General features: G+C 41.2%; 1 protein-coding gene across 5 annotated transcripts in view; it reads right to left on the bottom strand.

Moving 5' to 3' along the window:
* hecw2b (HECT, C2 and WW domain containing E3 ubiquitin protein ligase 2b) overlaps positions 1 to 26,705 on the bottom strand; it is a 363,894-nt gene that overhangs the window by 316,349 nt on the left and 20,840 nt on the right. For 3 of the 5 annotated variants that reach the window (XM_072261631.1, XM_072261639.1, XM_072261640.1), the window contains exon 1: positions 26,526 to 26,601. The exons of the other annotated variants lie outside the window; for them this stretch is intronic. The gene's annotated coding sequence lies outside the window, so the exon portion shown is untranslated. Of the gene's footprint in view, positions 1 to 26,525; positions 26,602 to 26,705 lie in introns of those variants that run through there. 5 annotated transcript variants of the gene reach the window in all.

Here is a 26,705-nt window from a genome sequence, read left to right as displayed (position 1 = left end):
TTTAAGAAGGGGGCAAGGAAGCAAAAAGGAAATTATAAACCTATTAACTTGACATCGTTGGTTGGGAAATTGTTGGAGTCGATTGTCAAGGATGAGGTTACAGAGTACCTGGAGGCATATGACAAGATAGGCAGAACTCAGCATGGTTTCCTTAAAGGAAAATCCTGCCTGACAAACCTATTACAATTTTTTGAGGAAATTACAAGTAGGCTAGACAAAGGAGATGCAGTGGATGTTGTATATTTGGATTTTCAGAAGGCCTTTGACAAGGTGCCACACGAGGCTGCAAAACAAGAGCCCATGGAATTATGGGAAAGTTACATATGTGGATAGAGCGTTGGCTGATTTTTGGCAGGAAACAGAGAGTGGGAATAAAGGGATCCTATTCTGGTTTGCTGCCAGTTACCAGCGATGCTCCACAGGGGTCCGTGTTGGGGCTGCTTCTTTTTACATTGTACATCAACGATTTGGATTATGGAATAGATGGCTTTGTGGTTAAGTTTGCTGATGATATAAAGATAGGTGGAGGGGCCGGTAGTGCTGAGGAAACGGAGAGTCTGCAGAGAGACTTGGATAGATTGGAAGAATGGGCAAAGAAGTGGCAAATGAAATACAATATTGGAAGGTGTATAGTTATGCATTTTGGCAGAAGAAATAAACTGGCAGACTATTATTTAAATGGGGAGAGAATTCAAAGTTCTGAGATGCAACGGGACTTGGGAGTCCTCGTGCAGGATACCCTTAAGGTTAACCTCCAGGTCGAGTCGGTGGTGAAGAAGGTGAATGTAATGTTGGCATTCATTTCTAGAGGAGTAGAGTATAGGAGCAGGGATGTGATGTTGAGGCTCTACAAGGTGCTACTAAGACCTCACTTGGAGTACTGTGGGCAGTTTTGGGCTCCTTATTTAAGAAAGGATGTGCTGATGTTGGAGAGGGTACAAAGAAGATTCACTGGAATTATTCTGGGAATGAGAGGGTTAACATATGAGGAATGTTCATCCGCTCTTGGACTGTATTCCTTGGAGTTTAGACAAATGAGGGGGGACCTCATAGAAACATTTCGAATGTTGAAAGGCATGGACAGAGTGGATGTGGCAAAGTTGTTTCCCATGATGGGGGAGTCTACTACGAGAGGGCATGACTTAAGGACTGAAGGGTGCCCATTCAGAACAGAGATGCAAAGAAATTTTTTTAGCCAGAGGGTGGTGAATCTATGGAATTTGTTGCCACGGGCAGCAGTGGAGGCCAAGTCATTGGGTGTATTTAAGACAGAGACTGATAGGTATCTGAGTAGCCAGGGCATCAAAGGTTATGATGAGAAGGCAGGGAAGTGGGACTAAATGGGAGAATGGATCAGCTCGTGATAAAATGGCGGAGCAGACTCGATGGGCTGAATGGCCGACTTCTGCTCTTTTGTCTTATATCAACAATCTGGATGATATTGTGGTTAACTGGATCAGCAAATTTGCAGATTACATCAGGTTGGAAGGTGTCGTGGACAAGGAGGAAGGTTATTGGAGCTGCAGCAGGATCTAGACCAGATGGAAAATGGGCTGAAAAAAAATAGCAGATGGAATTTAATGCAGACAGGTGTGAAGTGTTGCACTTTAGGAAGACCAACCAGGGTAGGTCTTACACAGTGAGTGGTAGGGCACTGAGGAGTGTGATAGAACAAAGGGATCTGGGAATACAGGTCCAATATTCATTGAAAGTGGCTTCACAGATAGACAGGGTCATTAAGAAAGTTTTCAGCACATTAGCATTCATAAATCAAAGTACTGAGTACAGGAGTTGGAATGTAATGTAAAGTTCCATAAGGCATTAGTGAGGCTTAATTTGGAGTATTGTGTGCAGTTTGGGCCACCTACAAACAGGAAAAATGTAAATGAGATTGAAAGAGTGCAGAGAAAATTCACAAGGATGTTGCCAGGGCTGGAGGATCTGAGTTATAAGGAAAGATTGAATAGGTTAGTACTTTATTCCCTGGAACATAGAAGATTGAGGGGAGATTTGATAGGGGTGTACAAAATTATGAAGGGTATAGATAGGGCAAATGCAAGCAGGTTTTTTCCACTGAGGTTGGGTGAGGCTACATCTAGAGGTCATGGGTTAAGGGTGAAAAGTGAAATGTTTAAGGGGAAAATGAGTGAGGGGAAACTTCTTCACTCAGAGGTGAGAATGTGGAACGAGCTACCAACACAAATGGTAGATGCGATTTCGATTTTGATTTCAACATTTAAGAGAGGTTTGGATAAGTACATGGATGGGAAGGGTATGAAGGGCTATGGTCAGGGTGCAGGTCAATGAGATGAGACAGTTTAAATGGTTCAGCCAGACTAGGTGGGCCAAGGGGCCAGTTTCAGTGCTGTAGTTCTCTAAGACTCTAAATCGTAGGTCAAGACAAAACATAAAACTGTGTGGACTTACAGCAGTTTATGCAGCATTTGTGCAGACAAACAATTAACAGCTTAGGTCAAAGACCTTTCAATTAAGTTGCCGGGGTGGGGGTGGGGTAGTGCTGGACAGGACAGAAGGAATACCTCTGAAAATGTGAGACAAGCATTGTTGTGCTGATATGTGGTCCATGGCCCATTTGGCTGTTGGATTAATGAAAGAAGCTGGGAATAAAAAACAAAGGGCCATGGAAAACTGAATAGTAAGAGGGAATTATACACGTTGCCCAGCAGATCAGTTCTGATGTACAGAGGTCAGTTACCACAAGATCACACCATATAGCAGCAGAATTAGGCCAATTGGCCCATCGAGTCCACTCTGTCATTTCATCATGGCTGATCTATTTCCTTCCTAGCCCCAATCTTCTGCCTCTTTCCTGTAACCCTTCATATCCTGACTAATCAAGAATCTATCAACTTCTGCCTGAAGTACACTGTGTGACTTGGCCTCCATAGCCACCTGCGGCAATGAATTCCACCGATTCATCAATCTCTGCCTCAAGAAATTCTTCCTCAAATCCATTTTAAATGTATGTCCCTCTATTCTGAGGCTGCCCCCTCAGGTCCTAGACTCCCGACCATAGGAAATATTCTCTCACATCCACTCGTGAGGCCTTTCAATAAGATCCTCCCTCATTCTTCTGAATTCCAGTGAGTACAGGCCCAGAGACATCAGTCTGTCTTCATATGGTAACCCTTTCATTCCCATGAACCTCCTCTGAAACCTCCCCAATGTCAACACATCCTTTCTTAGGTAAGGGGCCCAAAACTGTTCAAAATACTCAAAGTAAACCTACCAGAGCCATATAAAGCCTCAACATTACATCCTTGCTTTTATGCTCTAGCCCTCTTGAAATGAATGCTAGCATTGCATTTGCCTTCCTCATGACTGACTCAACCTGCAAATTAGCCTTCAGTGAATCATGCATGAGGTCTCCCAAATTCCTTGGCACAACACATTTTTTGAAATTTCTCCCTACTTATAAAACAGACTACGTTTCTATTCCTGCTACCAAAGTGCATGACCATACACTTCCTGACACTGTATTCCATCTGCCACCTCCTTGCAAGAAAGCCATCAATTCCATCATCCAAATTATTTACATATAATATAAAAACAATCTGTCCCAACACAGACCTCTGTGGAACAACACCAGCAGCCAACCAGAAAAGGCTCCCTTTATTTCCACTCTTTGTCTCCTACCAATAAGCCAATGCTTTATCCATGCTAGAATCTTTCCTGTAATACCATGGGCTCCTAGCTTGATAAGCAGCCTCATGTGTGGCACCTTGTCAAAGGCCTCCTGAAAATCAAAGTACACAACAATGACCAATTCTCCTTTGTCTGTCCATTTATTTCTTCAATGAAATCCAATAGATTTGTCGCGCAAGATTTTTTCCTTAAGGAAACCATGCTGACCTCAGCCTATTTTATCATCTGCCTCCAAGTAGCTGGAAACTACATCCTTAACAATCAACTCCAACATCTTCCCAACCACTGAGGTCAAACTAACTGGGTATAATTTCTTTACTTCTGTTCTCTCTGAAACAGAACTGTTGCCTGAAAATGTTCAATAGAGTCCAAGAGCAGCACTGTGTCCAGACAAAAGATGAAGCGCTGTTCTTCAGGTTTATAATGGACCTCATTAGAAAAATAAAGGAAGCCATCAGCAGTTCGGTCATTGCGGGAGCAGAATGGAGAATTAAAGTGGAAGGCAACCACAAGCTCAAGGGATGGTCCTATGGACTGAACGCAGGTGTTCTTGGTGACCCAATCTGTATTGACTTCTCCGATGTTGAGATGACCACACGGTGAGCAGCAAATTCAACACATCATATTGGAAACAGCACAGATGAATCGCTGCATCACCTTAAAGTATGGCTTGGGCCTCTGGATGGTGGAAAGCGAAGGAGCAAAAAGATGTGATGTATCTCATGCTGGTTCATCCGAAGGGCAGTGAGTATATGAGCACTTGGCAGAAATGGAAGAGCAGCCCAGGGACCTTGAATGCTGGTGGTGGGGGGGTGGGGGAAGAAGCCATGTCTTCTTGTGGAATCACATTGAAGACAGCAGAATGATCAAGTGAAGGAAGAATATGGAAGTCAGTAGCATGGAAAGTGAACACCAGAGGAATTCTTTCCTTACTCTGTCCAGAAGAGAAGTTTTAGGAAATAGGCAAGAAATGAATTAAAACTAACTCGTTTCCTCTTTTCTCTCTTCTGCACTTAGATCAGTTCAATGAAGGGTCACAACTCAAAACATTAACTGTCCATTTCCCTCCACAGACGCTATCTGACTGACCCGCTGAATTTCTCCAGCAGTTTGCCATTTGCTCAAGAAAACAATGCAAGTGTTTTGAAGACAGAGATGGAAGTTTTGGAAAAAAAAGTGGGATGAGGAAATGGTAAGGAGATAAATAGCTACATTTGATTGACAATGGCTTGTTTGGATTTTGTTTTCCTAAATCTTCTGTAATTTCACACGAGTATTTTTAATTCAGTCATTCCATTTTTATCACACTTCCTTCCTTCAACTGATAAAGCCATTGACTAAACAATTTGCTCTTTAACCTCTGAAGCTGGATATCAGGAATACTTTCAACTATATTATATATGCTGACAGTCAAGGCCAAGACCAGGGTAAAAACCTTACACTAACTGAACATATTGAAGTGTATTTACTAAGCAAGATTAATATTGCAATTTATTATAACATTACTGCAACATACAAGATCATTCTAATGTTATTCCATTTGCCATTATTAGTTCCTGCTCTCTGACTTGATTGAAAAGAGCATTTTCCTCACAAAGGGAGAGGCTGAATGCTAAATTTTCAGTGGTAATGGAAGCTTATTGTAAATTGCAACAGAAATGATATCACTATTTAAAAAGTGGATCCTTCAAATGCCAATGTCCATTTAAGCAAATACAGCACAACTAAGAAAGATTTTTTAAATCATTAAGGGTACAAAATACACATAATTCAGAAATTGTACACATTGAGACAAAAAGGATTTCAGCAATTGTATCAATATAATGAATAAGATTGCACAATTGAGATAAGAACATCAACTTGATGGTTGTTTTTCTTCATATTCAAAGGAGTTGCCACGAGATCATTTTCATAAGATTTAAATCATTGCTTTGACTTTCAATCACACTGATCTCCACAGGAAAATTCTGCAAGTGTCAATTAAGGCATTAAATCACATATTTTCAAGATTACTTCAGCCTCCTCAAAGCAAAATTAAAAGCAGTACTCCCTAGACTGGTTAAGATACTTAATCTTATACTCAACCAAACAGAGAACCATAAAGGTATTCAGCAGAGAAATGGGTCCTGTGGCTCACCACATTCATGCCAACCTTTTGCACACACTGGGCTTCTATCCTTCCATGCCTTCCTTATTTGAATGCTTTTTCAAAATGTCCCTTAAACATAACCATTGTATCTGACTCAACTACCTCATCTGGCAGCAAATCCTTGATATCAGCCACTCACTGTTCAAAATTGTCAAATCTCCTTCCTCTTCCCCTTATTCTTGCAATCCTGACAATGAGCAAAGGATTCTGATTATTTACCCTATACAAGCTTCTTACAATTTTATACTGTTTACTCTTTTCCATCGCTGTTGCCTGACCTGCTGGGTTCCTCCAGCATACTGTTCTGTTGCTGTGGATTTCCAGCATCTGCAAGTTTTCACATGTTTATATACCTCAACCAGATCACCCCTTGGATGTCTATACTCGAGGAAAACAACCCAGTTTATCCAATCTCTCCCTACAAGTCCTAAACCTACCTTCAAATTTGAAGGCAGAATATAGAGTTAATGGTTGAATTCTTAGCAATGTGGAGGAACAGGATCTTGGGATCCACATGCATAGATCCCTCAAAGTTGCCATGCAAGTTGTTAGGGTGGTTATGAAGGCATATGGTGTTTTGGCTTTCATTTGGGGGGGGGGGAAGAACTGAGTTCAAGAGCTACGAAGTAATGTTACACTGTATCAAGCACTGGTTAAAGCACACTTGGTGAAAACATGTCTTATATGGATAGATTGAATGAGCTAGGGCTTTTCTCTGGAGACCAGGAGGATGACAGGCAATAGAGATGTACAGGATTTAAGAGATCAATGTAACAAATGCAATAACATATTGGTCAGACAAAGAGATAGCGCGGATATTATGAGGAATTATTCCAAAAAGCACAGTTAATTTGTTAGGTTGTAAATTAATTTTAAGTGCTTTAGAAATTGTCGAAAAAACTGACTTCCAGAACTGTTCCAGTATAGAACAAGACCAAAACATGTGTGTCAGTGTAACTATCTCAGTTTTACATCTATCAACATTAGGGAATATTTTAGACAATCTCTCCTTCGTCAAATGATAACGATGTACAATTTTAAATTGAATCAGTGAATGACTAGCACAGATCGAAGATGATGTTATTGCATTTGTTACATTGTTAGCTAGGAGGGCCATTTTGTTGAAGTGGAAGGATACATTGGCTCCCACTTTGTCACAATGGTTCTCTCAAGTGATGCTATGTCTTAGTTTGCAAAAAATTAGAAGTCGAATCTTTGAACCTATGTTTGATTTTGAGAAAAGGTGGGGTTCATTTGCTCATTATTATCATTTGAGTTGATTGATAGATTTCCTCCACAATCTAATTGTAAATTTTTGGTACTTCTTTTTCTTGCTGGCAGTTTGATCTTTATCTTTAGAAGTTTTTTGTGTGACGCATGGCTCCCGGGTTGAACACCTAATGGGGTTTTTCCCCCCTCACTTTTTCTTGCTTAGTAGGGTTTTTTTTTTCTTTTTTATTTTTATCACCAAAATTTTTTTAACCTTTAAAATAATGTTTTTTTCTTGAGGCATTGTAAGTGTTGCTTACTTCGATGTACTCTTGTTAATTTTGGATAATAATAATAAAAAGATTTGAAAAGAAAGAAAGATAAGAGATCAAGTGGACAACCAGAGACTTTTTCCACGGTGGAAGTAGCTAATAGCTACTAACAGGGGGACATAATTTTAAAGTGACTGGAGAAAAGTATGGGGGGGGGTGATGTTAGTGGCAAGTTTTATTACACAGAGTGCTGGGTGTATGGAACACTCTGCCAAGGGTGGTGGTATAGGGAATCACATTAGGAACATTTAAGAAACTCTTGGATAGGCATATGGATAATAGAGGTTATGTAGGAAGGAAGGGTCAGATTGATCTTGAGTAGATTATAAGGTTGCACAACATCGTGGGCCACAGGGCCTGTACTGCACTGTTGTTCAATGTTCTATGTACCTGCAATTCACTCAGAGACAATGAACAAGGGTTCTCCACCAACAAATAACTAATGATCTAATTCACAATCTTACACTGAATTATTTGCTCAAGTATCTCCTGCCAGTCTCCCCTCCCCTCACATTGCTCCATCAGCTTCTTTATCTTTTCTCCCTACATATCACCTACAAGCTGTCAGCTCCCAATTCTACCCCTCCCTCTCCACCACTTGCCCAGAATGGCCCCGCTCACCTGAATTCACCTACTGCCTGCCAGTCCTCGCCTCACCCCTTCCCCTTACTTCTTTATAGAGGCTCTCTGACCTCAACAAGCTCTTTCCCAGTGCAGGGGCTCAACCCAATATATTAACAGTCCCTCTGCTACCACACCTGCTGCCTGACCCACTGAGTTTCTCCAGTTCTTTGTTGTCTCTTGCTCCAGGTTACAATATCTGCAGTCTCTTGTGCTTACAAGTGCTTGCAGGGTAACTGAGAGGATGATATCGTCCACGATTCAAATAGCAAGAGGGTAAAAGAAAAATAAATGTGAGCATGTAATATGCAGCTGAAAGAATTAAAACACAATTTAAGATTTTCAGGTATACCCTTCACTTGCACTCAGTTCTATCTGAGGATCACACTTGCAGAGGTTACGCATTTCTCAAGTGCTGACAGACAATACTTGAAAGGCACAGGTGAGGTTTTACCATCAGCTTTTGTCAAGGACAACAGAAATCTTACTGAATTTCAATAGCCCAAAGTACTGAAACTGTGACTGTTTCATCAGGGATAGCTGGCTGCTGATATCCAGGACAGATGTACAACAGCCCTTGATAATAGTGGCACAAATACCACCTCTCAGACAACAGAAGATCTCGCACGAGTCCATTTTGAAGGACCACAGTGTGGTTTGCCACAAATTCAGCAGTAGTGTCATTGATGGTCGGGCTCATATCATTAGCCAATTTCCCCAGCATCTCTGAGGCATGTTAATACTTTCACAAGCCAGTCTGGCAGGTCCCCAGCACAACAATCCAGAAGAGCTCAGTCTCAAAGTTTTCCTTTGGTTGCAGCCCCACTCAGTAGGATGTAGAGCATGATCAGGCAGGTGGTACATCTACGGTACTTTGTAGAGCAGTTAACAACAACCCCTCCCTGGCTTTGGTTCAGGACAAAGATCCTATTTAAGAAAGGGTATGCCTGGCAGTAAGAGATAAGCTTATCAGCCACATACCCAGTAAGCACCATTAATGGGATTTGGAGGGTCACCAGTAGTATAGACATTGCACGTATTGTTATCCAAGTCTAGTCCCGCCCCGTAATGGTTACTGTAAGATAATTCACTCCTATCCCCATAAAGCAGCTTTTTATTGGGGGGGGGGGGGGAAGAGAGATGTTATGCAATCATTGCAAGTACCTGATACTGTCCCTCAAAACATCTGCATTGACAAGAGTCATTCCTACGGGCAGTGCAGTCCTGTGCTCCCTTTACAGTTCTAGTTTCAGTATCAAAGTAAAACATAGAAACAAAGTCACTACTGTACGATTCAGGGGTATCAGCTTCATTGGCAGTGTATGCACGCTCTCCAGAGCACACCTCACAACCTGATCAGTTAGTATGGGACACATAGTCATAGCTAAGGTGAACAAGTGTTAGGAGCATTAGTGTTGTGAGATGTTTCTGCATTCAGGCAGAAAATAGATGTCCAGATTACCGAAAACTTATAATGCATAGCGATTACTTAAGGTGGCAAATAGCAAAGATCAAAAGTTCAGCCCACTTTGGCTTTCCTGAGCCTTTAAAGTGACACATGTGGTCAGCAACACTTGGAATGGAACTTCCCAGGCAGTTCTTTCATCAGTAGGCTCTCACCAGTACCCATTCTCTCTGCTGGTAGGTGTGGCACTCTGCAGCCAACGTGATCTTCTGGGTTGCATATTTATCAGTTGAAAGGACCCTTTAAGAGCTTGGGTTAGTGCTATACAATAACGTACCATGCTTTCTCTCATCATATGGATGTCTATCTGTTTAATTAAGAAGGGAGATGTGACTGGAAAACGCATGGGACATTATTAAACTATCTCATGTGGAGATAGGCCTTTTATGCAGTATATTGTCACGAAGACCAGCTGAAGCACCTCTAGCCACTTTAGCTTGGTCTCATTGCACAATTTAGCTGAACTGTTTTTCAAGGCCCCATTCTGTCTTTCAGCTGGCCTATAAGATTGACAGTGGTAAGGGCAGGTGAAATGTTGCTTACACTATAAGGCTTTTGTTAGTTCCTATACAACTTTATTCCTAGGTTTGGGATCCCTGAGAGAAATCTCTCAAGTGATACCCATCCTCACTTCATGGGTAAATTCTCATAATAAAATTTAGCAACAGTTACAGCATCATTTCTCTGAGTTTGGTAAGCTTCTACCCATGGAGTTAACAATGCAATAACAACTGCACAATTGCAACTCACACATTTAGGGAACTCCACAGAGTCAATTTGGAGATGCGCAAATATCCTTCAAGGGGAGACTCAGCAGCAGTAAACACCAGCAGTGACTTTCCAGGGAGCAACAAGTTCAAGCCACCAGGTTCACAGAGTTCATATCACAACCTGAGATGGAGAGAGCGACTTGGAGAGGAGCCTATGCAAGAGTTCCGATGTCCATCCACCCAACCCAGGTGCAAGATGGATCGCTCAAGCACCAAGCCAATTTGGTGAGATCAAGAACGGCTTCAGGCAGGACAGCCCAGGAGTATTGGGGTGACTGGATCCAGATCCCAGAACGTAGTACTACTTGATGCTAGGACAAGTTACACAGCAGCCCAGATAGACTGGAAGCCCGAGTGTCATGTACGGAGGCGAGGTTCGGGCTGATTTCCCTCTCTCTCTCTCTCCCGCAAATGTTCATTTCTTTCTCTACAGCTGTAAACCAATCCGACTGCTGTGAGTCTCTCCCCTGCTGGTGTGAAACTGGGGACCGAGGCTTGGCTTAGACCTACTCTGGGAGCAGATCTGGAACTTGGTCTGGTTCGGGATGCTGTTGGCTTGCTTCTATTGTTTGCATGATGTGTTTTTCCCCCCCCATCCATCTATATTATATATATATCTCTGCAATACTTTTTGGCTTTTTAAAAAATTGGGTTATTTGAGTTTCTTGCTTTATGGCTGCCTATAAGCAGACAAATTTCAAAGTGTACAATTTATACATTCGTTGATAATATGCACTTTGAATCTTGAATCTTTGAATAATATCACATAGTTACTGCTACTTTTCTTGCTATGGTCGAGAATCCCTCGACCCTTTATAGTCCTGCACAGAGTGTGTTTTAGTCCATAAAGTTCTTTCAGCCTCTGAGGCATCACATTATAATTGTGCTAGTTCATCAAACTAATTTGGAATGTATTGACAGCCTGATCACACTGGAGTACTACGTGGCTGTTTTAAAGATCTGCAGTTGCTGCCTTAGCAAAGCAGTCAGCTCGTTTGTTCCCTCCAGTTATTCCATCCTTCAGGTGAAATAACCAGAGGGAAACAAACAGAACAGGAAGGAAGGCAGCTGTGCCATCTCAGGTGTTATATGACGTGCACACACCACATATCCACCAACTATTTTTCCCTTTTCGGTTCAGGAGGAAAAGCCCAATAAAAACTATATGCGGGCTTACGTCAGGTGGCACTTTACTGCAGGCAGAATTACAATTATACAAGTTCTTAAGTACAGTTTGGGAACAGATAATTTAAAGTAAATTGCAATCTACGGTGCTGGTGGCAGTGAAAACAGGCACCGTTATCAAAGTTTCCTTGGCCCCAGGGCATCTTCGAGCCCAGTGGCAGGCTCTCCGCAAACAAAAACATACCCTTTGCAGAAATCCCCGTGTTTACCCGTCTCGTGTCCATCACCCAAGATTGTTGGATTAAAGAACTTTAAAAACATTAAAAATAGAGAATATTATCTAAAAAAACTGCTCTAGTCAAAACAAAAATTACAAGCCACCAGTAGGTCATATGAGCCACATGTGTATAAAGCAGGTAATGTTAAAACCAAAATTTACAGTCAATTTTTAAAACAGAAGTTAATCTAGTAATGATTAGCCAAAATTTGGTTACTGTCAATTTGGTTAAATACAAAACAAAACTATAAGTTAAAATAACATTCAAAGTGTATAAACAGCTATCACAATACTTTTAAAGCAACCTGTATAATATTGCAAGAGGCTATAATGGAGCAGCCAGGAAATCTCACACAAGTATTATACCCATTTCCCCTTAACAGCTTTAATCCTTTGCTGTTTTAATTTCTTTTGGTAATATAGTAAAAACACTCAAATTTACTTAACTCTCTCATTTCACACAAGTAACAGTAAATGTTTTCCTTTAACAGTAAGTTGCAACTTGTTTACAATAACATTTATTAAGATGGGCACCCCCACTGCTAAAATTAATCCAGAATGCCTTTGAAAACATTTACATGCGTGTTCTATATATTCATAGTGCCAGCTGGTGACGTAGTGGCATCAGCACTGGACTTCAGAGACAGGGCTCCCGAGTTCGAATCCAGCCGGCTCCCCTGCATGCTTTCCATCTGTGCTGGGTTGAGCGTCGAGCTAGCCACTCGGCCTCATAAAAATAAGAAAGCCTGCTAAAAAAACGCCATCACAACAGCATCCCGATGGCTTCACTCGGAGTTAAGGGCGTTCTTCTTCTTCTTCTTTCTATATACTCATTAACATCATTGTCTTTTATATGACACTGTGTACTTTATGCCAACCTATAGTGTGAGGGAAACATTTCCTTAGAGCTCCTATAAGATCAGTTAAAGTACAATTAAATCAAAATTTCGTGCATCCCCTCTGCAGCTCTGCACTTCCTGTCTCCTGTAGTTCTACTGGAAACCACCACTGGTGGCAGGGCTCCAGATGTGCTGGTCTCACCAAGTACTCAATAGGTGCCACTTGGCGTGAGCCTTGTTGAAACCATGCCTGGGGAAGGCAGGAGAACAGCATCTAGTTTATCTTCAGACTCTGGTGCTAATTGTTTTTTTTCCAAACACTGAGGTAGGCACTATTATGCTTTACAACATACACAAAACGCTAGAGGAACTTTGCAGGCACAGTACTGTATTATTCTTGAGACTTCTTGGATATCAAATTTGAATAGAAGCTATCTGATTAGTTAATTCCGAACTGCAAATTTGAATGGAATGTCTCTTAACTATGGAAATTCAATGGAATTAGCAAACTGGTAAAGAAGAGCAGAGCACATAGGCTTTAGCTCTCTTCTCCCCTTGCCACATGGACCAGAAAGCATTGCAAATGCCTATGAAGAGCAAAATAGGCAACAATAGCCATCCATTTCTCACGCCGGCTTGTGCACTCCTGAAAAAATAATGAAGGGATGCTTTAAGACCCATTGTGAAGTGCCACAAAGAGCAACATATGAAAAGAAAGTACTGAAAATACGCAATCTCCAAATCATCATTTACAAATTAGTTTGCATGTTCCTCAGAGAAGCTCACACTGTAGATGTTACCTTTATTTTAAGGTAGGGAGGCAGAGGAACGATTAGAGGTTTGCTTTGAGTAGGTGGGTAAGGCCATGTTGAAACACTCATCTAGCGATCTGAAGGAATACACCATGGTTGTTACGGACTTTACTAAAACAGCTACAGGTGAGCGTGTCCCAACTAAATCATTCAGTCTTCCCATATCAGAAGGCCTGGATGAACCATGAGATCTGAAATTTGCTGAGGACCAGATCAGAGACATTCAAGTCTGGAGACCAAGAAAGCTACAAGAGGTGCAGGCATGATGTCTGGAAAGCCATCTCATGGGTGAAGTGGAGATTCAGGATGAAACTTGAATCAACAAGTGATGCTCGACAGCTGTGGCAGAGGTTGAATGCCATCACCCCCTACAAAGTTAAATCAAATGACATGGGAGAGAGCAGGGCTCCGCTTCCGGGGAGCTCAATGCCTCTATGCTCGCTTTGACCATCAAAATATGGAAGAACCATCACAAACCTCCAAATAAGTTTGAATTCAGTATCTGAAGCTGACTTGCGGGCTGACTTTAGGACAGTGCATCCAAGAAAAGCATCTGGACCGGACGGGGTACCTGGCCACATACTAAAGACCTGTACCTACCAACTGGCTGGTGTGTTCACTGAGATCTTTGCGGAAGCAAGAGGTTAGTGTGTGGTACCCGCCTGCTTCAAGTCGCTTCAATTACATCAGTGCCCAAGAAGAGCATGGTGACCTCACTCAATGACATCATCCAGCTGAACTTACATCCACAGTGATAAAGTGTTTTGAGGAGTTGCTGATGAAACACATCAACTTCTGCCTGGGAAGCGACTTGGATTTGCTCCAATTTGCCTACTGGTGCAACAGGTCCACAGCAGATGCCTTCTCGTTGGCTCCTCACTCAACCCTAGAATATCTGGACAGCAAAGTTGCATACACGAGGATCGTCTTTACGGAGCAGAGCTCATCATTCAATACCATCACCCCCTCAAAACAAATCAGTAAGCACCAAGGCCTCAGTACCTCCTTGTACACTGGATCCTAGATTTCCTCACTTAGACTCTAGTCTGTTCGAATTGGCAACAGCACTCCTCCACGATGTCCATCAGCACCACAGGGCTCTGTGCTTAGCCCCCTGCTTGACTTGCTTTATACCCATGACTGTGTGGCTAAGCACAACTCCAATACCATATTCAAATTTGCTGATGACGCCACTGTTGTGGACCGAATTAAAGGTGCTGATGAATCAGCAGGAGAGAGATTGAAAATCTGGCTGAGTAGGATCATAACAACCTCTCATTCAATGCCAACAAGACCAAGGAACTGATTATAGGCTCAGGAGAGGAAAACCACGAGCCAGTCCTCATTGGAGGATCAGAGGTCGAGAAGGTTAGCAACTTTAAATTCCTCGGTGTTACAATTTCAGAGGACCTGTCCTGGGCCCAGCACGTAAGTGCAATTGCGAAGAAAGCACAGCAGCACCTCGACTTCCTTACGAGTTTGCAGAGATTCGGCAAGACATCTAAAACTTTGACAAACTTCTATAGACGTGCGGTGGAGAGTATATTGACTAGCTGCATCACTGCCTGGTATGGAAACACTGATGCCTTTGAATGGAAAATCCTTACACAAGGTAGTAAAAACCACCCAACCACTGAGCACACCTACATGAAACACTGTCATAGGAAAGCAACATCCATCAGACATCCTCGCCAACGTGGCCATGCTCTTTTCTCACTGGTAAAAGATACAAGTGCTTCAGGACTCACACCACCAGACTGAAGAACAGTTACTACCCCACAACCATCAGGCTCTTGAATGAAGGGTTAACTACACTCACTTGCCCATTCACTGAGATACTCCCACAACCAATGATCTCACTTCAATGACTATCTTGTTATTTCATGATCTCATTACTTTTGCTATTTATTATTTACATTTGCACAGTTGTCTTCTGTACTCTCGTTGATCTTTCATTGATCCTGCTATAGTTACTTTTTTTTTATAGATTTTCCTGATTATGCCCACAGGAATCTCAGGAATGTATATGGTGACATATGTATTTTGATAATAAAATTTACAAGTGTACTTCAAAGTTCAAAGTAAAGTAACAGAATCACAAAGCTGAAGACCAGATAAGATGTCCAGAGTGCACACCGAGGGCTCCTAATCGAGAACTGCTTTGTACCAGTAGTCTTTATCATTTAAGGCATCTCCCATACTAAGTCCATTATCTTCTTCTCTTATCTCCACCTTTCCTAGTTCTGATAGAAGGTCATTTACCTGAAATTTTAATTCAGTTTCTATCTCAAGTATTTCTGTTTTTATAGCTTAATCTGAATGTTCAGATGACATAAAGGCTATGAGAAGTGATGCAACTACATTACAAGATGTAAAACATATTATAAAATCAAATTAGAGCTTTTAATTCTGGTTTTCAGATTAAACTAAGTGCTAAAGGCAGATAAAACTAAAGCTGAAATGATTTTGTTTGAAAGAAGTATAATTACCAGGCTACACTGCAGATGAAAATCTGCAAGCAAATTGTTTATTCCATTATCATCGGACTTAAATAGCCCCATGAAAAACCTCAATATCTTGTTCCAAACTTTGAATTATGGGGCTCTGATCACATTTCAATTAAAATGCATAATTGTGACAAGCATATAATGATCTGAGAGAAATGAAAATTAGACTTAAAATTGCAAAGCATATGGCAAAGGTAGAATCTAACCAGAGGATTGAAGAAACCATTTATTCTACAATCCTAATGAATAATTATAAATGAATTAAAGAAACTACAACATAATTATTCTTGCACGTTGATAAGATTATACAGCTAAGAAAAATATGGCATTCATATTCCACATTTTCATTTCACACTGTATACTGAATAATTGTAGTGCAATCTTATATGGTACATGTCAAATGAAAACACAGTTATCCACCAGATTTACCTCAGATTAGTTTGTCTACTTCCCCGTTCATCTTTCTATTAACTACTTAGCAACAGTTTCATTCCTTTCATTCATTGTATGATGGTAAAAATGCCTACCAATAATCTGAGGGGGCATTCATATTGAAGCATGACTCTCAGCAGCTTCATTTCTGCCCTTCACTCAATTACTTGTTTTTCTCCTCATTATTTAGCTTCTTTCCCCTTCGATGTGTACTCAGTACAATGTAATTCATGGAGCATTCCTCTGGGTGGAAAAGGCCACAGGCAGGCACCTTCATCCTCAACCCCTTCATTTCCTTTCCCTTTCTCACAACCATCTTATGAACGTTTTATGTAATGTGGCTAGACATCAGCTTGCTCATCAAATCTAGAACACAGACTCAGCACAATAGAAATGCAGAAAGCATACCTTTAGATCAAGTTGCTTAGAGCTGGGTGAACAGAAACAGAGAGGAGATTAAAACACATCTGGGAAACTCCTCTCAATGATAGAATCAAGCAAGTTTTGAGAGATCACGATGACTTAGCTTTGCATTCAACTTTCTCCTATTTTTGAATATTGACAAGCTCTTTTCATACTTTCCAGTTTTCAGAAAAAAGGCACAACTTTTGACACTGATCACAGACTTTTGCTTGCTTATTTCTCATATCCCTGAACCTACCAAACTTTAAATCAAATTTAAAACATCACTTTAAAAATCAAAATCAAATCACTTCCAATCATACAATTTTCTGCTATGAGAAAACAGTATGATGTCTAAGCTCACTATGAGTAAATACAGGTTTGGAGATACCTGCTGCAAAAAGTCCATGTCACCAGTGTACATGACAGCAAGGAAAACTGCTACTTAATAGATCACAGACTTGGTGCCAAGTTTAAGGCCCTCACCTGCAAACCACCTTTTGCTCAGGAGACCAAAGTCTGAGCTGGAACACTAGGGTGGGTGATTCCTTATTGGACTCTCTGGCTAAGATGGTGGATCCCAAGGAAAATAAATCCACGTGAACCTCAATTATAAAGGGGCAGTGTGGTGCAGCAGGATCAGTCTGGTTAAGCTGATTTTTTTGTTTTACAGATATTCATTGCAAGACTCAAAGGTGACCTAGTTATTATTAATGGATGTGGCTTGATCAAATGTATCTCAGTCTCCACATTTGGAGGTGGAGGTGAAAAGACTAGGTGTCATTGTCCATGAGTTGCTGAAGGGCTGTAACAGATGCTACAAGACTACTCCCACAGAACTCTCACTTTCAAGGACTCCATCTCATGTTCTCAATACTTTATTCCACGTTCTTCTGTACTGGCACTGTTTATTTAATTTTTTGCACATTAGCTGTTTGCCTATAGATGTGTGGTGGAAAGTGTATTGACTTGGCTGCATTACGGCCTGGTATGGGAACACCACTGTCTCTGAGCAGAAAATCCGACAAAAGGTGGTGGATTTGGCCCAGTACATCACAGGTAAAGCCTTCCCAACATCTACATGAAATGGCATTACAGAAAAGCAGCATGTATCACCAAGGTTCCTCACCATCCAGGCCATGATCTTTTCTCGCTGCTGCCATCAGGTAGGAAGTACAAATGCCTCAGGACTTACACCACCAGGCTCAAGAACAGTTACTACCTCTCAACCATCAGGCTCTTGACAAAAGAACCCTTGAACTACACTCATTCTATTTCTGGTGTTCCAACAACCAACGATCTCACATTAAGGACTTTTTATCTTGTTATTTCATGCTAACATTTATTACTATTTATTTATATTTACATTTGCACAGTCTTCTACACTCCTGTTCCTTCATTGATCCTGTTTATAATTACTATTCTATAGATTTGCTGAGTATGCCCAAGGAAAAAGAATCTCAGGGTTGTAAGTGGTGACATTTATGTACTCTGATAATAAGTTTTACTTTGCACTTTTCCACACTGTTGGGTGTGGTCTTTCATTGATTCCATGGGTTTATTGAACTTACTGTGACAGCCCTCAAGAAAATGAATCTCAGGGTTGTATATGGTGACCTGTATGTACTTTGATAAATTTTCTTTGAACTTGGAGTTGGGTGTACTCAGACCCAACCAAGAGGTTAAGAACCTCACTAGTTTAGAGATTTACTGAGCTGGTCACACCCAAGGTACAGGCTTCAGATAGATGGGTGACTATCTGAGAAATAAGTGAGGTAAGCACTTATAAGTGCAGAGTTCCCCTGTGGCTAATCCCCTCACTACGAGGCAATCTGGGATCTCCCTCAAGAATGAGGACAGTCAAGCCAATCCAGTTTCAGTACAGATAATGATCATATCATCGTAAGATTTATGTTAAATATAGAAAAGGAGTGTCAGCAATCCAAAATAGAAGTAATTAGTCAGAAGGTGGCCAATTTCAACAGCACAGGAGTGGATAGAGAAATTGGAATCAAGTTGATGGGCAAAAAACTGAATAAAACATTGCATTGCCTTTAAAGAGATGGTTCATGTACCATTGAAGCAAATTCCCATGAGAAGCAAGGGGTGATAAAAGAGTGGAAAACTAAAAAAAGGCTGTTTATGACAGGTGTCAGGTTGTAAACACCAGCAAGATCCAGGCTGATGACAAAAGAACCGGAGGGGAAGTGAAAATAAAATGAAAGATAAGAATGTATGAGAAAAGATTAGCTGCCAAAATAACTGTGAATCCAAAGGTGTTCTAAAAACTTAAATATTAGTAGGATAACACAAGAAGTGTGGCCTATTAACAGCGAAAAAAAAGTTTTCGTTTTCTTTTCCCAAATGATTCTTTCAGAGATAATATAATTCTGGTTGAGAACAACTACCTTCCTTCTATCTCATTGAACTTTAAATCTTACTCAGACAAGTTTTTTTTTCAGCAGGCTTCAGTCATCGTGAGCAGTCACTTGTCTTGGTGAGGCAGCATGAGATTTCAGAAGAGCTCAAGGCTTTTTAGTGGGCTTCAATCATAATGATCAATTAGGCACTTGGGAAAGGCCAATAAAGAGTTGGGTTTAAGAAAAGTAGCCATTGCATTTCCTGATCTCTACCCACAAGGATTCTACATCCTCTGGTCCTGTCACCTCTTTCTAAGGATTTGATATCTTTTTTTTAACCAACAGAGCCACTGCAGTCTGTCTGCCTACCTGCCTGTCATTTTGAAAATGTGCAACCTTGAATCTTAAACTCTGGACTATGATCTTCTTTCAGCCGGAACTCTGTGATGCCCACAATGTCATACCTGATAGCAGTTGTATACAGGCCTCCAAACAGCGGCCATGATAGAAACATAGAAACATAGAAAATAGGTGCAGGAGTAAGCCATTCGGCCCTTCGAGCCTGCACCGCCATTTATTATGATCATGGCTGATCATCCAACTCAGAAACCCCGCCCCAACCTTCCCTCCATACCCCCTGACCCCCGTAGCCACAAGGGCCATATCTAACTCCCTCTTAGATATAGCCAATGAACTGCCCTCAACTGCTTCCTGTGGCAGAGAATTCCACAGATTCACCACTCTCTGTGTGAAGAAGTTTTTCCTAATCTCGGTCCTAAAAGGCTTCCCCTCTATCCTCAAACTGTGGCCCCTCGTTCTGGACTTCCCCAACATCGGGAACAATCTCCCTGCATCTAGCCTGTCCAATCCCTTTAGGATCTTATACATTTCAATCAGATCCCCCCTCAATCTTCTAAATTCCAACGAGTACAAGCCCAGTTCATCCAGTCTTTCTTCATATGAAAGTCCTGCCATCCCAGGAATCAATCTGGTGAACCTTCTTTGTACTCCCTCTATGGCAAGGATGTCTTTCCTCAGATTAGGGGACCAAAACTGCACACAATACTCCAGGTGTGGTCTCACCAAGGCCTTGTACAACTGCAGTAGTACCTCCCTGCTCCTGTACTCGAATCCTCTCGCTATAAATGCCAGCATACCATTCCCCTTTTTCACCGCCTGCTGTACCTGCATGCCCACTTTCAATGACTGGTGTATAATGACACCCAGGTCTCGTTGCACCTCCCCTTTTCCTAATCGGCCACCATTCAGATAATAATCTGTTTTCCTATTTTTGCCAAAGTGGATAACTTCACATTTATCCACATTAAATTGCATCTGCCATGAATATGCCCACTCACCCAACCTATCCAAGTCACCCTGCATCCTCTTAGCATCCTCCTCACAGCTAACACTGCCGCCCAGCTTCGTGTCATCCGCAAACTTGGAGATGCTGCATTTAATGATGTGGGGTACAAGTTACAATTGGAGACAGAAAAGACACGTAACAAAGGGGATGTTATGATAGTCATGGTGGATTTCGATTTACAGGTTGTGTGGGCAAATTAGGTTGGTGCTGGATCCCAAAAGAAGGAATTTGTAAAAATGCCTACGAAATGGCTTTTTGGAGAAGCTTGTGGCCGAACTCACCAAGGAATAAGCAATTCTAGATTGGGTGTTGTGCAATGAACCAGAATTGATTAAGCAGTTTACAGTAAAGGAACCCTTAGCAGGTAGTGATCATAACATGAAAGAATTCATCCTGCAGTTTAGGAGGGAGAAGCTGGAATCAGATGTATCAGTATTACAGTCAAGTAAAAAAAAATACAGGGGTATGCGAGATGATCAGGCCAAAGTTGACATCAGAACAGCAATAGCTGGTAAGTTTCTGGGAGCAATTTGAAAGGCACAGGATAGATTAACCACAAAGAAGTATTTGCTTTTTAGAATGGATGAGATAACCATAGCTGACAAGGGAAGTCAAAGACAGCATAAAAGCAAGAGTGGGTATATAATACAGCCCAAAAAAAAGTGGGAACCTAAAGATTGGGAAGCTTTTAAAAACCAACAGAAGGCAACTAAGTAAAGGAATATGGAGATAAAAGATGAAGTATTAGGTAAGCTCATCAGAAGAGAATATCAAGTTTTTTTTCAGAAGTATAAAGAGTAAAAGTGAGGAGAGAATGGATATTGAACGGCTGGAAAATAATGCTAGAGAGGGGGACAAGGAAATGGGGGACAAATTGAATAAGTATTTTGCATCAGTCTTCACTGTGGAAGACTCCAGCAGTGTGCCAGAAATTGCAGAGTGTCAGGGAGCAGAATTGAGTGTTACTAAGGGAAGTGTGCTTGGGAAACTGAAAGGACAGAAAGTAGATAAGTCACCTGGACCACGTGGACTACACTCTAATGGTTCTGAAAAAAAGCAGCTGAAGTGATTTTGGAGGCTTTGGTAGTGATCTTTCAAGAATCACCAGATTATGGAATGATTTGAGAACTGGGAAATTGTAAATGTTACTCCACTCTTTAAGGAGAGCTGGAAGCAAGAGATGAGAAATTATAGGCCAGTTAGCCTGACTTCAGTGGTTGCTAAGCTGTTGGACCTATTATTAAGGAGGAAGTCTCGAGATACTTGGAGGCACATGTTAAAATAGGCTGAAGTCAACACAGTATCGGGGAAATCTTATCCTATCAAATCTGTTAGGATTCTAAGGAAATATCAGGCAGGACAGACAAAGAAGAGTCAATGGATGTTGATTACTTGGATTTTTCAGAAGGCCATTGACAAGAAGCTGCAAAACAGGATTAGAGCCCATAGCATTACAAGAAAGGTACTAGCATAGATAGAAGATTGGCTAACTGGCTGGAGACAAAGAGTGGGAATAAAAGGAGCCTTTTCTGGTTGACTGCTGGTGACTAGTGGTGTTCCACAAGGGTTGGTGTTGGGATCACTTCTTTTAACATCCTATGTCAATGATTTTGTGGCTTTGTGTCCAAGTTTGCGGACAATGCAAAGAGCCAACTAGTGTTAAGGGAGTAGGGAATCTGGAAATGGACGGATTAGGAGAATGGGCAAAGAGGTGAGAGATGGAATATAGTGTTCAAAGCTCAAAGTAAATTTGAACATTTACTTCAAATTTATATGTCACCATATACAACCCCAAGATTCATTTTCTTTGGGCATACTCAGCAAATCTATAAAATAGTAACTGTATCAGGATCAATAAAAGACAAACCAAGTGCAGAAGACAACAAACTGTGCAAATACAAATATAAATAAATAACAGTAAATAACGAGAACATGAGATAATGCGATAAAGAGTCTTTGAAAGTGAGATCATCGGTTGAGGGAACATTTCAATGATGGGGCAAGTGAGTGTAGTTATCTCCATTTGTACAAAAGCCTGATGGCTGAGGGGTAGTAATGGTTCTTAGTCATAGACATAGTCATACTTTATTGATCCCAGGGGGAAATTGGTTTTTGTTACAGTTGCACCATAAATAATAAATAGTCATAGAACCATAAATAGTTAAATAGTAATATGTAAATTATGCCAGTAAATTATGAAATAAGTCCAGGACCAGCCTATCGGTACAGGGTGTCTGACCCTCCAAGGGAGGAGTTGTAAAGTTTGATGGCCACAGGCAGGAATGACTTCCTATGACGCTCTGTGCTGCATCTCGGTGGAATGAGTCTCTGGCTGAATGTACTCCTGTGCCCACCCAGTACATTATGTAGTGGATGGGAGACATTGACCAAGATGGCATACAACTTAGACAGCATCCTCTTTTCAGACACCACCGTGAGAGAGTCCAGTTCCATCCCCACAACATCACTGGCCTTACTAATGAGTTTGTTGATTCTGTTGGTGTCTGCCACCCTCAGCCTGCTGCCCCAGCACACAACAGCAAACATGATCGCACTGGCCACCACAGACTTGTAGAACATCCTCAGCATCGTCCGACAGATGTTAAAGGACCTCAGTCTCCTCAGGAAATAGAGACGGCTCTGACCCTTCTTGGAGACAGCCTCAGTGTTCTTTGACCAGTCCAGTTTATTGTCAATTTGTATCCCCAGGTATTTGTAATCCTCCACCATGTCCACACTGACCCCCTGGATGGAAACAGGGGTCACCGGTACCTTAGCTCTCCTCAGGTCTACCACCAGCTCCTTAGTCTTTTTCACATTAAGCTGCAGATAATTCTGCTCACACCATGTGACATAGTTTCCTACAGTAGCCCTGTACTCAACCTCATCTCCCTTGCTGATGCATCCAATTATGGTAGAGTCATCCGAAAACTTCTGAAGATGACAAGACTCTGTGCAGTAGTTGAAGTCCAAGGTGTAAATGGTGAAGAGAAAGGGAGACAAGACAGTCCTCTGGAGCCCCAGTGCTGCTGATCACTCCGTCGGACACACACTGTTGAAAGTCCTGAGGCTCTTGTACTTTCTAATAGATGGCAGCAGCGAGAAGAGAGCATGACCTGGGTGGTGGGGATCTCTGATTATGGATGCTGCTTCCTACGATAATGTTTTATAGTGTAGGGAAATGTATGATTGCGCATTTTGGTAGAAGGAATAAAGGAGTGATTTTTTTTTAAACAGGAAGCAAATTCAGAAATCAAAGGTATAATGGGACTTGGAAGTCCTTATGCAGGATTCCCTAAAGGTTGTCTTGCAAATTGAGTCCGTGGTAAGGAAGGCAAATGCAATATCAGCCTTCATTCCTAGAGGACTGGAAGATAAAAGCAATGATTTAATGCTAAGGCTTTATAAGGCACTGGTCAGACCACACTTATAGTGAGCAGTATTGGGCCCCATATCTAAAAGAGGATGTGCTGGCACTAGAGAGGATCTAGAGGGGGTTCAACATGAATTAACCCAGGAATGAAAAATGAGGGTTAATGTATGAGGATCATTTGATGGCTCTGGACCTGTACTGCTGGATTGTGTGTCTGCATGTCTGTCTCACAGAAACCTATTGAATATGATGGAGTGAATGTGGAGAGGATGTTTCCTATCATGGGGGATTCTAGGACCAGAGAGCATGGCCTCAGAATAGAATTTCTCAGAAGGAATTTCTTTAGCCAGATGATGGTGAATTCATTGCCACAGATGGCTGTAGAGGCCAAGTCATTGGGTATATTTAAAGCGGAGGTTAACAGTTTCTTGATTAGTAACGGCTTCAAATGTTACAGGGAGAAGGCAGGAGAATGAAGTTGAGAGGGATAATATAAAGCCACGACAGAATGGTGGAGCAGAATCAATGGGCCAAAGGCCCAAATCTGCTCATATGTCTTCAGGGCTACCACCTTCTGCCCCCTACCACTCCCACCTTAACTACTCCCCGCAACTAAAATATTCACATTTTCCACACTTGGGTTCACTTTCCCAATGTTGTTCCAACTGCTCCAAGAATCACATCGAAATTTCATAGTCACAAACATCCTACTACCTTGTACCATTATTCTACACTCCCGTGCTCCTTGATTTGATTTATTCTTGTAATAATATATGGTGTTCACAGCAATGGGGGAGCAGCAAATGCAACCACAGTCAATTAATTTAGAAATAGATAATTCAATTCAAATAATTAATTTCCACAATGATAGATTATTTCGAAGATCTTAATGCCCGGGATTATCAGGCGCAAGACAATTGTAATTGAATCCCATTGAGTTGGACATGTACAACTAAAATTCACCCGTACTTGAACAGATTGGGAGAATACTGTATACAAAGGTCACCTCTAGCCTGAAGCACCATACTGTAGCTACAGTGGCATTTATTCTGACATCCCAAAGTACGTAACACTACCAACAAGAGATGAATTTATTGGCACAAATCTTTATCTCTTGTATTAAGCCAAATAACTACTTGGACTTTAACAGATGACACAGCACCCATTACCTTAAACACACATCATCAGATTAATTGAGTCACAAGAATCCATCCAAAGTGTCATTCAACCAGAGAGGATGCGTGGCAGAAATCACGGCTGGCCTACCAGATGACATACAGCTAATACTCATAGCTTTGCTAGAGCTCAGAATGCCACCAAGTTACGGGGGTTCTGAAGCTATTGGCTCTGAAGGCCCAGTCCTGCCTTGTTGTATTCTATTCCTCCTAACTGTGGCTTAATCGTTAATCAATGAGTTCAGAAACATCTCGCCAGCAAGCCCCAATTTGACTGAGACACAGGACTGGGCAAATGCATAAACAATAAACATGAACTCCTCATCCGCGGAAATTTAACTGACATCCCAACTGACAGCTTGAACTCCAGGATGTTATCCTCCATATACCAAGGCATTGCAGCTATTTGGAGAGCATGGAATGAAACCACCATCTGAAATAAACACATTTGACCTCAACAGCAAAATCTCCTGCATACTGTGACAATTCCTACCCAACTCTGGACTATCTATTAAAACTGTGTGTGTGTGTGTATATATATATATATATATATATATATATATATATACACACACACACACACAGATAAAACTTCATCATTCACAGAGGTACACTCCAGCTGCCCAAATTAACTGTAAAACACATTTATAATTACTTTCCAAATCAGCCACATTAAACAAGTAGTCATCATCATAGGTTATACTTTGTCCAAACTCCATTTCTGATGAACTCACGATCAACACAAAGGATGCCTTAGCATAATCAAAACTCAACTACTCACTTGTTGGGACAACCGAACGGAAAAGCAGGTTGGTGTACAGATTCCCACATGCATGATGTTTTGTTATGCAATTTTTCTGAAACAATGGTGAAGGTAATGCCAATTTAACATGCCTCTATTGGAAATGAGTTTAAATTGCACAGTGTATTTGTGCTTGTTTGGCTATTACATCACTCATTCCACTAATCATCTCTCTCTCTCATGCAGTTTTAACAAGAAATTTTTACTGAAGCAGGCCCTATGATCACTCAAACAGTAAGTGGAAATGCATACAAAACCTTAATTAAAGAATGTGGCACTCGTAATCGTCTTCATTCACCCTTACCATACAAAAGTTATTTCAAAATGCAACAACAAGGATACAAATAAGTATTAACTGTTTAATAAAAAAACTTGTTGCACAAAAAGATGTGTCAAATATTATTAATTCCTCAAACATTAAGGTGAGTTTCTTCCATAGTCCAACGTTGACTGATTGAGAAGATCCTGCACATCACTCTGCCGTCTTCCACTGAAGTTAACAGTTTGCAAAACAAGTAGCTAATTAAAAGCAGACCCTTTTGTTGCCTAGGCCTCTGATACTACTGTTTATCAGTTTCTCTCAGAAGCAATGTACTCCAATAAAACTGGTTCTGTAGTTGTGCTGGAAACAAACAAAATTAGAAGAGAACAAGAGGGAGGGGAAGAGGGAAGAATTGGCTTGACCACCAAGAATGCAATTTTGGGAACAGCAAAGTTCTTACTAATCTTCTCATTGAAAAAAATCTGTAAATTAAGCTACACAGTAAAAAATAATTTCAAAACGAATTAGCGATATCCTAATGTACATCAGCTATAGTTCCCTGTATTTTCATTTTCACTTACCTGCTTAAGCACAGATCTCAAGCAGAATCACTCCATAGAGTTTGGAGTTGAGAAGGTACCGTTCATTTGAAGTGTGTCAACAGGAAATTACATCAACTTCCAGTGCACTTATAATTGCAATAGAATGGCAGCATGCCAATTCATGCCTACATCCAGTCTGCTAACTATTCCACTGGGAAT

This window comes from Mobula birostris, chromosome 6 (genome assembly GCF_030028105.1).
Source record: "Mobula birostris isolate sMobBir1 chromosome 6, sMobBir1.hap1, whole genome shotgun sequence".
In the NCBI taxonomy this organism is placed as follows: domain Eukaryota; kingdom Metazoa; phylum Chordata; class Chondrichthyes; order Myliobatiformes; family Myliobatidae; genus Mobula; species Mobula birostris.
This window is presented reverse-complemented; position numbering and strand designations above follow the sequence as displayed.